The sequence below is a fragment of the Theropithecus gelada genome, chromosome X (assembly GCF_003255815.1).
Source record: "Theropithecus gelada isolate Dixy chromosome X, Tgel_1.0, whole genome shotgun sequence".
NCBI lineage: Eukaryota > Metazoa > Chordata > Mammalia > Primates > Cercopithecidae > Theropithecus > Theropithecus gelada.
Window position 1 is genome coordinate 72,753,255 of NC_037689.1, and position 10,665 is coordinate 72,763,919.

A 10,665-nucleotide genomic window follows, 5' to 3' on the forward strand; every position below is an offset into this window, starting at 1 on the left:
TTGAAAGACACTGTTTGCTTTCATATATTGGCTGTTGTAAATAGAGCTGCAATAAACATGGAGGTGCAGATATCAAGAAAAATAAATTATTTTCAGACGTTTTAAATTTATTTTTTATCGATACATATCAGATATACATATTTTGGGGGTACATGTGAAAATTTCATGCATTTAAATAATCAAATTAGGATAATTGGAATATTCATCACCTTAAGTATTTATCTTTCCTTTACACTAGGAACATTCAAATTATTATTTTCTAGCTATTTTGAAATGTACAATTGATCAATATTAACATTTGCTGGCAAATGACCAGCAAAAGGTCAGCTCAAGCCGTAACAAACAAGAACCAGAAGAGTGCAGTTTCAAGATTTAATAGAGTGAAACAGCATGAAAACAGAGCTCGCAAACAAAGGGAGAGGACCCAAATTGGGTGCCGTTGCCGGCTGGAATGCCTGAGTTTATATCCCGATCATTGTCCCTCCCGCTGTGCTCTCAGGCTATAGATGATTGGCTATTTTTTTACCTCCTGTTTTTGCCTAATTAGTATTTCAGTGAGCTCTCTGATTGGTAGGATATGAACTAAGTTGCAAGACCCAAGTTTCAAGGTGAACTCGGTCACCTTCCCAGCTAGGCTTAAGGACTTTTAGTCAGCCTAGGAAGTCCAGCTAGTCCTGTCTCTCAGTATGAAACAAATAGAGTAGTCTGCTACATAGAGATCATGAAGCATCCTTACAAGTTTTGTATTTTTTTTAACCATCTCCCTAAAAGTGTCATGTCTATACTATTTTTCATAATGTTCCATTTCCTCTGATTCTTCCTCTTTCTTTCCCTCAATTCCTGCATTCCAATCCACTGTTAAATTGAACACCGCCCATATTTCCCTGCTACCATTCATTTGTTCATGTTGTTCTCCCATCAGTGGTGAACAGGCCGGGTGCGGTTGTTCATGCCTGTAATTTCAGCACTTTGGTAGGCCAAGACAGGTGGGTCACTTGAGGTCAGGAGTTTGAGACCAGCCTGACCAACATGGTGAAACCCCCCTCTCTACTAAAAAAAAAATACATAAATTAGTTGGGCATGGTGGAACGCGCTTGTAGTTCCAGCTACTTGAGAGGCCGAGGCAGGACAATTCCTTGAACCCGGGAGGCAGAAGTTGCAGTGAGCCATGATCACATCACTGAACTGCAGTCTGGGAGAAAAAGTAAGACCATGTCAAAAACAAACAAACAAACAAACAAAAGGTGAACCATCTATTTTCAGTGCTCTTAAAATTGCATCTACTATTTATCTTTTGTAATTGTGTTTACATTTTTATCTCTCCCACTAAAATGTGAGCTCATCAAAACATTTTAATTCTGATAAAGGGAAAGGAGATTGAACCATTGTTGAAAGTTAAAATAATCTCTAACTGAAAATTTGATGATTAACTTAGCAATGTGCTATGTAATTTATGTTAAGAAGGAGAAAATGCAACATATCCTTTGTCAGGCCTCTGAGCCCAAGCTAAGCCATCATATCCCCAGTGACCTGCATGTATACATCCAGATGGCCTGAAGCAACTGAAGATCCACAGAAATGAAAATAGCCTTAACTAATGACATTCCACCATTGTGATTTGTTTCTGCCCCACCCTAACTGATCAATGTACTTTGTAATCTCCCCCACCCTTAAGAAGGTTCTTTACAATTCTCCCCACCCTTGAGAATGTACTTTGTGAGATCCACCCCCTGCCCCCAAAACATTGATCTTAACTTCACCGCCTATCCCCAAACCTATAAGAACCAATGATAATCCCACCCTTTGCTTATTCCTTTTTTGGACTCAGCCCGCCCGCATCCAGGTGAAATAAACAGCCATGTTGCTCGCACAAAGCCTGTTTGGTGATCTCCTCACACGGACACGTGAAACATTCTTTACTCTAGTTCTAAAGCTAATGATTAGACAAATTCCTGGAGATTATTTTTTTAAATAGGCACACAGTGTGTTCATTTGAAACATAAATAAATTTTCCAACCAAGTTGTCAGTGATTTACTTCTTACTGGAAAAGAGCTAAGTTCTTTTCTTTTTAGTCATTTGACAAACATTCCATGCAGAGTAACAATAGTTCACTAAATAGTCCCCCTGACCCATTTGTCCCTTCCAAAGTACTAAATATTTATATGACATAACATATACACTAGCGAAACCTAGTACAATTTAAATGTAGAATATGGTACAGAAGCTGCTGAAAACTTCACTCGATTTCTCAGCTCTTCATTTTTCTCCAGAATTATATGAATGCATGGTGCTTTCTTTCTAGGCTTCATATGGCCTTAGATCACAGACATTTTTGGTATTTTAAAGAAAATGATCATTTCAATAAAGATCATTGAAGAAACAAAGAGAACAGAAAATGATGTTCAAAATGATTTATTACCTGAAACAAACTGATAGAAAAAAATTAATTCAAATTCGCCAGAAGCAACATTTTTTTTTTTTATTTCAAATTCTCCAAATACAATTTTGCCTATGGCCCAAGTTTTACTTTCATTCCATTTTCCATGCTTTTGTGTTCTCTCTCCTCCTTGATGCTTCTAATTGCTACATCTTCCTAATTTTGTTAATATATCAATTTTGGAAGGGCACCACTGGAATGAAAATATTAGGAGTATTGAACTTGCAAAGTTACATAAAGGATGGTTTTGACCAGTGATCAATCTATCCCATTGTCCCTCAATTCCCTCTGTAAAATAACTTAAGCTTCCTACAAGTGCTTTTTTTGTTGTTGCTGCTTGCATCACTATGGCAGGCTATTTCATCTATAATCTCAAACACTTATCATTTATCTGTGTTGAGAACGTTTGTTAGTTGGCCTAGCTGCAGTACCTTCCTCCCTCCAAAAAATTTGTTTATTCTTCTGTCAATTACAACTTTTGAAAGGTTAAATTTACGGCAAAATAAACCATTGAAAAACTTTTTGAGGAAAAAAATCTGTTTTACAGATTTAACATTAATACCTTGAGGTATTCTGAGAAAATGCACAGTAAACGTGTGTGTGTGTGTGTGTGTGTGTGTGTGTGTGTACAGGTAACACTTTTGTGAAAAAAATAAAATATTTTGAAATAACATGCGTAGCAAAATTTGATAGATCCATTAATATATTCAAAACCTATAAAAACTTGTATACTACACAACATGGTGACTATGGTTAACAATGTATTGTACACTTCAAAATAGGTAAAAATGGATTTCAAATATTCTCACCATAAAGAAATGATAAGTATTTGAGATTATACATGTGTTAATTAGTCTGATTTGATCATTTCACAATGTATACATGTATCAAACTATCACATTTTACCGCATAAATATGTACAATTATTATTTAATTGAAAATAAAAGTTTGAAAAAAGCCTAGAAATTGGCCAAATGATACCAAAGACCAATTTAAGAAAATATTATAAACCTTATTTAAGGAAGGACTCACATATTCTAGGTCATAATAAAACTGAGAAAATCAGGTAATTTGAGCAGTTCCTTAGAGCTCATTTTACTGAAATGTTACAGTTTAAACACTGAAAAGTTTCTTATAATTTCAATGTAATATATAAATTCTATATTATATAAATATGTATATATTTTGTTTCAGACTTTAGAATGTATTTTCATTATCTGATCTTCTCTTTAAATCCTTAATAAATAAATAGGCAAAAATTGTGGCTCAGGAAGATAAATTGACTTAGCCAATGGCAGAAAACAAGCAATTGGAAAAGCTTTATGATATAGTTCTCTTGACTTCTAGTCCAGTGTTCTGTTGCTTCTCTGTTTCTCTAACAAATATGAGAAAAGAGAACACTGGTGACTCCCGCTCAAGAAAATTTGTTATGCAGTAATTCTTTTAAGTCAATATTATGAAAACTATATGCCAAATGCTATGACCTGTGGTTAAAATTGGCAGCTGCTGATTTGGATATAACAAACAATTAAATAATGCACTGAAGGAAAACACACACAAATACAACATCTAATCCAAGCATGTTTCCTTTCATCCCTTAAAATTTGACATATTCTTTTTTCTCACCCTTGAGCTTTTGTTTAACTGCACTGTATACCCCTCCTTCATGCTAAAACAGCAAGTGCCTGTCACACTACATCTATTCCCTTAAAGTAAAACTAGAAGTTATTATTTCTGGCAAAATTTTTATTTCAAATATGTATCAGTAATTTCTTAGATCCTTGGCACAATGCCCATATTACTTTTATGGCATTCACAGTTTGCATTGTATTAGAGTAATTTACATATATTCATATCTTCCAATGGACTATAAGCAGCATGATAGCTTATTAGTGATCAGTACAATATTTGCATATATTATATGATCGATAAGTATTTCTTAAATTAATTTATTTTTATTTTTATTTCTGTGGGTACATAGAAGGTGTATATATTTATGAGGTACATGAGATATTTTTATATAAGCATACAATGCATTATAATCACATAAAGGTAAATGAGGTATTCATTACTTCAAGAACTTATTCTTTCTTCATGTTAGAAACAATCCAATTATACTATTATTTTAAATGTACAACAAATTATTTTTAGCTGTAGTCACCCTGTTGTCTTATCAAATACTGGATCTTATTCATTCTATTTTTGTACGCATTAACATGAAAAGTCCCACAACTTTATCTCTCCAGGATTTCTCCCTGATACCTTATTTAGTTCATTTGGTGAGGTCATATTTTCTTGGATAGCCTTGATGCTTGTGGATTATTGCTGGTGTCTAGGCATTGAAGGTATTTGTTTCACTCATTGCAGTCTGGGTTTGTTTATGCTTGTCCTTCCTGGGAAGGATATCCAGGTATTTGAAGGGAACTGGGTGTGATGATCTAAGTTTTTGAAAACTTCATTCATATATGCATTCAGGGGCATCACAAGCGCAGTAACTCTGTGGCTCTTGCAGATGCACAAGACACTACTACCTTGGTAGTCTTAGATAAGATGTGCAAGGATTATCTGGATTACCAAGCAGAGACTCTTTTTTTCTTCTCTTACTTTCTCCCAGTAAAACAGAATCTCTCCCTGTGCTAAGCTGCCTGGAGCTAGAGGAGAAGTGACACAAGCGCCCCTGTGGCCACCACTACTGGGACTGTGCTAGGTCACGCCAAAAACCAGCCCACCACTCGATCTCACCCAAGACCCATGCTAACCACTGCCTGGTTTGTATGTTTGCTCAAGGCTCTAGTGTTCCACAATGAGGAGGTGGCAAAGCCAGCCAGCCTTGCATCTTTCCTTTCAGGGCAGCCAGTTCCCCCTAGTCCCAGGTGGGTTTCAGAGATGCCATGCAGGAGCCAGGGCATGGAGCCAAAAGCCTGAGGAATCTACCTTGGTGCAGCTAAGCTGGCACTCAAGCCACAAAAGAAAGTCCTTCCCATTGTTCCAATCACTTTCCACAAGTAGAGGAGTCTCTGTCCGTGGCTGCCACCACTCCAGGCCTGTGGTGAGTACTGCCTGGATGCCATTGTTCATTCAAGAACCAAGGGCTTTTTAGTCAACTTGTGATTAATGCTGCCAGACCTGGGACTCTCCCTTCAAGGCAGTGGGCTTCCTCCCCTCTGGCCTAGGGTAGATCCAGAAATGCATCAAAGAGCCAAGGTTTGAAATCAGAAACTCAAAGAGCCCCCTTGGCGCTCTACACCACAGTAGCCAAACTGGTACCTATGCTGCAAGACTAAGTCCCCTTTGCTCTTTACTGTTTTTTTCTCAAGCAGGAAGAGACTCTCCTCATAGCCATAACAACTGGGAATATGCTGGGTCATACCTGAAGCCAGCACATCTCTGAGTCTCATCCAAGGCCCATGGTGAGTACTACCTGGATACTATTGCTAATTGTTCAGGGCCTAAGTCCTCTTTAGTCAGCAGCTGATTAATCATGCCAAGACTGGGTCTTTCCTTCCAGGCAATGGATTTCTTTCGGCCCAGTGTGTCTAGAAAAGACATTCAGAAGCTAGGGACTAAAAAGAGGGCCTCAGGGCTCTGCCTGTTGCCCTATCCTACTGTGGCTGAGCTGGTATTCAAGTAGCAAGATAAAGTCCTCTTTAGTCTCCCCTCTCCTCAAGTAGAAGGAAGGAGCTATAAGCTGTGGTGCCTAGGGTTGGGAGAAAGGTGCCACAAGCACTCCCTTGGTCTCCCTGACTGGTGCCACTAGATCACACGCATCTCAAGTACACTGACTTTGAGCTCGGCACAACACTAGAACTTGACTGGGAACTGTAGTCTTTGTGGTCTAGACTGCCTTTCAAGTGTGTTTAGAACACCAGAGCACATTAGCCTGCAGTAGCGAACCTTGCCAGAACTCAGGTTCCAACGTGGAACTATGAAATTCCTTTTTGATTAAGGCTGGTCTAAATGCACTATCTATGGGTGCTGTCTAAATTTTGCCCTGTATTGCTTTTCTCTGTGTCAGGGCAGCACTGAATTCCAATGTGAAGCTCCACAATCACTTCATTTTCTTTCCCCTAAGCACAGAGATTCTCTCTCAGCACCATATGGCTGCTGCCAGGGGATAGAGCCAAGGGTTGCATTAGCAATTTAAGACTGTCTTTCCTACCCTCTTCAGTGCCTCTTTTAGTAACATGAAGTTAAACTCAGGTACTGTGATCACTCGCCTAATTTTGGGTTCATATATAGGTGCTTTTTTTGTGTGGATAGTTGTTAAATTTGGTGTTCCTGTGGCGCAGACGATTGTCGGAGGCTTCTATTCAGCCATCTTGCTCCATTTCCTACCAAATGTTTGTTTTTTAAAATATCAGACTTGAGGAGATAAGATGGCTGACAAAATACAGTCAGAAAGCACTGCTCCCACTGAGAGAGCCCACATTATCAAGTAAATCACCATACTTTGAGCAGAACTTCAGAGAAAAAAACACTGAGAATGAACAAAAAGGCAATGGTGAAGCCCAGGCTGAAGGAAGAGGAAGCTGAGAACCTTGTGCAGGATACCTAAATGGCAGGGTTAGTTCCTGGCCCTGAGTAAATCTTGGGAAAATGGTGAGTGAGAGAACTGAGGGAAAGCTGGATTTCACCGTGGACCTCTGAGATCCTAGTCACAACGGACCCTGTGTCCCCCATGGGCACATGATCTGGCAGAGACAGGACTTCAGATGGCATGGAGCCCGGGAGCTTTTGTGCACTGATAAGCTTCAGTGGAGAGCAGCCATACACATACATAGTCAGGGCTTCCTATCTACCTCCAAGAGGAACAGGGCCCAGCTGACCCTTGAGCCAGCAAGGGTGGAGCCAGCTTCCCTGTGGGACTGTGGCACATCTGTTCTGGAAGCCCTGCTGCTCATTGGTCCCTGCTAGGTTCTATGCCTCGCTGCCTTGCAGGAATGGGTGCACAGCTCAGCTTCAGCAGTACAGACTGAGTGCACTGCTATACCTGAGTACTTTCTTGGTGAGCCAGGAGTAAATCAGATTACACCATAGCAACCTGAACTCAACCCAAGCTATGAGACATCCATTACTCCAGGGCTGCAGCAAAAAACTCAGAAGTATGGAGCGGAAATCTGTAGCCAGCACTTGGGCATGGGAGGAACCTCACCCTTATAGCACTGAGAGAGATGAGACACACTGGCTTCTGAACTGGGTGGGAGCAGGGCATACTTCCTTCCACAGGGCCAGGCCAGTCCACAAAAAGTGTGGTATATTTCCCAGCCACAGCTTCTGCCCAAGGGATACATGCGGACTTGAACACCTAATGAAAGAAATGTGGGTAGACCACTAGTGATTGAAGGGGGTTCCCCTAAGGCACAGGAGCAGACCTGATGAGGGATTGTCTTTCTCTCTCAACCCTCATAGCAGAGCATGCCTGTGAACACTAGCAAGTACAAAACAGCCCCATGGTTGGGTATTAACCTAGATACTAGCCATTACTCTTAAGTGCCATCTACAGGGTCACAGACCAAACTATAGCACCAGAAATTTATCCTGCTAAAATATACACCTATGAAAAACAAGTGCAAGTATTCACCCACACATATTCTGTACAGTGCCCTTGCTCCCTGAAAGCATCCAGAAATGAAGTCAACTGACTATACTCAATTTGTGCCACCATTAAAGGAACATCAATCTTTCCAATTAAGAATCAGTGCAAGAACACTGGCAAGCCAACAAGCCAGAGCGTCCACTTACCTCAAAACGCAGAGTGTCCATTTACCACAAAACGAGCCACTAGCTTCCCAGCAATGGTTCTTAACCAGTGTAAAATGACTGAAATGACAGAGAATTCAGAATATGGAAACCAAGGAAGCTCACTGAGATTCAAGAAAAAATTGCAACCCAATTCAAGGAATCCAAAATATCAAGTAAAATGATCCAAGATCTGAAAGATAAAATAGTCATTCTGAGAAAGAGCTAAACTGAAATTTTAGATCTAAAAAAGTCACTACAAGAATTTTATAATATAATCAGAAGTACTAAGAGTGGAATAGACCAGGCTGAGGAAAGAATCCCAGAGCTTAAAGGCCAGTTCTTTGAATCAACTCAGTCAGACAAAAATGAAGAAAAAAAATTAACGAACAAACGGGTTAAGGTCAAGTGGGTTGACTAGAAGCAGCTAGTGTGCACTGTTCTCATGCAGAGGAGATAGGGTGGCCTGTAAACACTAGCTTTTCAATAGGATCATCCAGGAGGACACATTGGGATTCATGACTCACAGAGATCAGAGAAGATGAAGACCGGATAGTTGCCTACCCAGGAATGACATGGAGCCCAGGGAGGCTCCTGACCATGGGGAAATGCTGAGTGAGCAAGAGAACCAAGAGACTCACACTTCTATCATAAACCTTTGCAATGCTGGGAACAGGAGATCTCCCCTGACCCCCTTTCCCTGGGACATCCAGACTAACATGGAAAACTGTGTGGAGTCTGGGAAAGGTCACCACTCAGGCCCACATAAAGTACCAAGGGTCTTGGACTCTTATTCTGGCATCTGCTACCATAGCTTCTCTGACAAGGGAGGCCAGGCTTCTTGCATGGTCCAAGGATAGGAGCTGCATCCACAGTACTAAGAAGAAGACAGACTACAGGCCTTGTCGTTGCTACATATTTCCAGGCAAAGCCCACTGTCCTGAAACCCCAGCATGGCCACCACACCCTCATCAGAATACTTGAGCCAGTAGCAGCTCTGCATTTCTCTGGGACAGAACTCCCAGAAATAACCAACTGGTCTGCCATTTTTGCCACTGCCACAGTCCCACTTTTACTGCCTTCAAGCTGGGAAGAGAGTGAAGAACCCAAGAACTATTATGGGCCTCTAGCACACCACAGCTGCATTATGAAAAGGTAGCCAAACTATTTTCCTTGCAGGTTCCTGCCCCCGTCTGCTCCTCAATGGGCATGACCTTCTGACATGGGCCCACAACATAGCAGCCCTGCATCGAGCTTATCACTTCAGTTAGTGGCACCTCTGCATTTCCATGGGAGGAAATCCCAGAGACAATCTGTAGACTCTGCCATCGCCACTGCAGTGGTACTGCCCTTGCTGTCCTCGGGCTGGGGAAGGAACAATGAGCCTGATGGCTTTGTTTGCGCTGACAGCATGCCACAGCTCCCACACTGGAGGCCAGTCTCTCTTCTCTCTGAGCCTCTGAATCCCTGCTCTTCATTAGACAGGGCCCCTGGCTTGGGTCAGCAGTGCAGATGTTCAGATCCTTCAGCTGAACATTTGCATTAGTAGTGGCTTCATGTCTCCCTGGGGTGGAGTTCCTAGAGATAACCGACAGCCCCTCTGTCACTGATGCTGCAGCAGTATCCACCCTTTCTGCCTCCAGGCTGGGGAAGGGACAAAGAGCCTGAGTTCTTTACTCAAAATCCATATGCCACAGCCATCCTATAGAGAAGAGACCAGACTGTCTTCCCCATGAGTCCACCACCCCACATTCTTTTCACCAGGCAGAGTTCCCCATCTTGGGCCAACAATGCAGACACCTCACCCCAAGCTGATTATTCTAATTGGCAGCAGTTTTGCATTTCTCTGGCATTAAGTCAATGTGCACCCAACACTGGAGTACCCAGAGTCATAAAACAGACTCTTAGAGATTTATGAAGAGACTTAGATAACCACACAATAATAGTGGGAGACTTCAACAACCCACTGACAATATTGGACAACCATTGAGGAAGAATACTAAGAAAGATATTCTAGACCTGAACTTGATACTTGACAAAATGGATTCAAAGTTCATCTAAAGAACACTCTACCCAACAAAAGCAGAATATATATTCTCATCTGAGAGAGACAAGAGACAAGTGAAAGGGTCTCTGTCATTGCCACTGCCAGCATCCCCAACCGTGCAGCCCTTAAGATGAAAAGTGAATAAAAAGCCTGAGCCTGACCTAGGGCTGAAATGTGCAGCCTGGGAGTGCCAAGCCAAGATGTGTGGCCAGCACTTGAGAGAGAGAGGAGCCTACAGGCTCAGAGCACTGAGAGGGTGCTGGGATGCAAACATGAAGAAGTAACAAGGAGTCACATGGCTGAGTAAGAGTCTATCTACCAGGAATTACACTGAAGTGCCAGCTACTAGGTAGCAGCTCAAACTTCAATAACGGAAATACCATGTCAAGACACCATCCCTGTCAGACCAAGGGGAAGAATTCAGCCACAAATAAAGAGCCT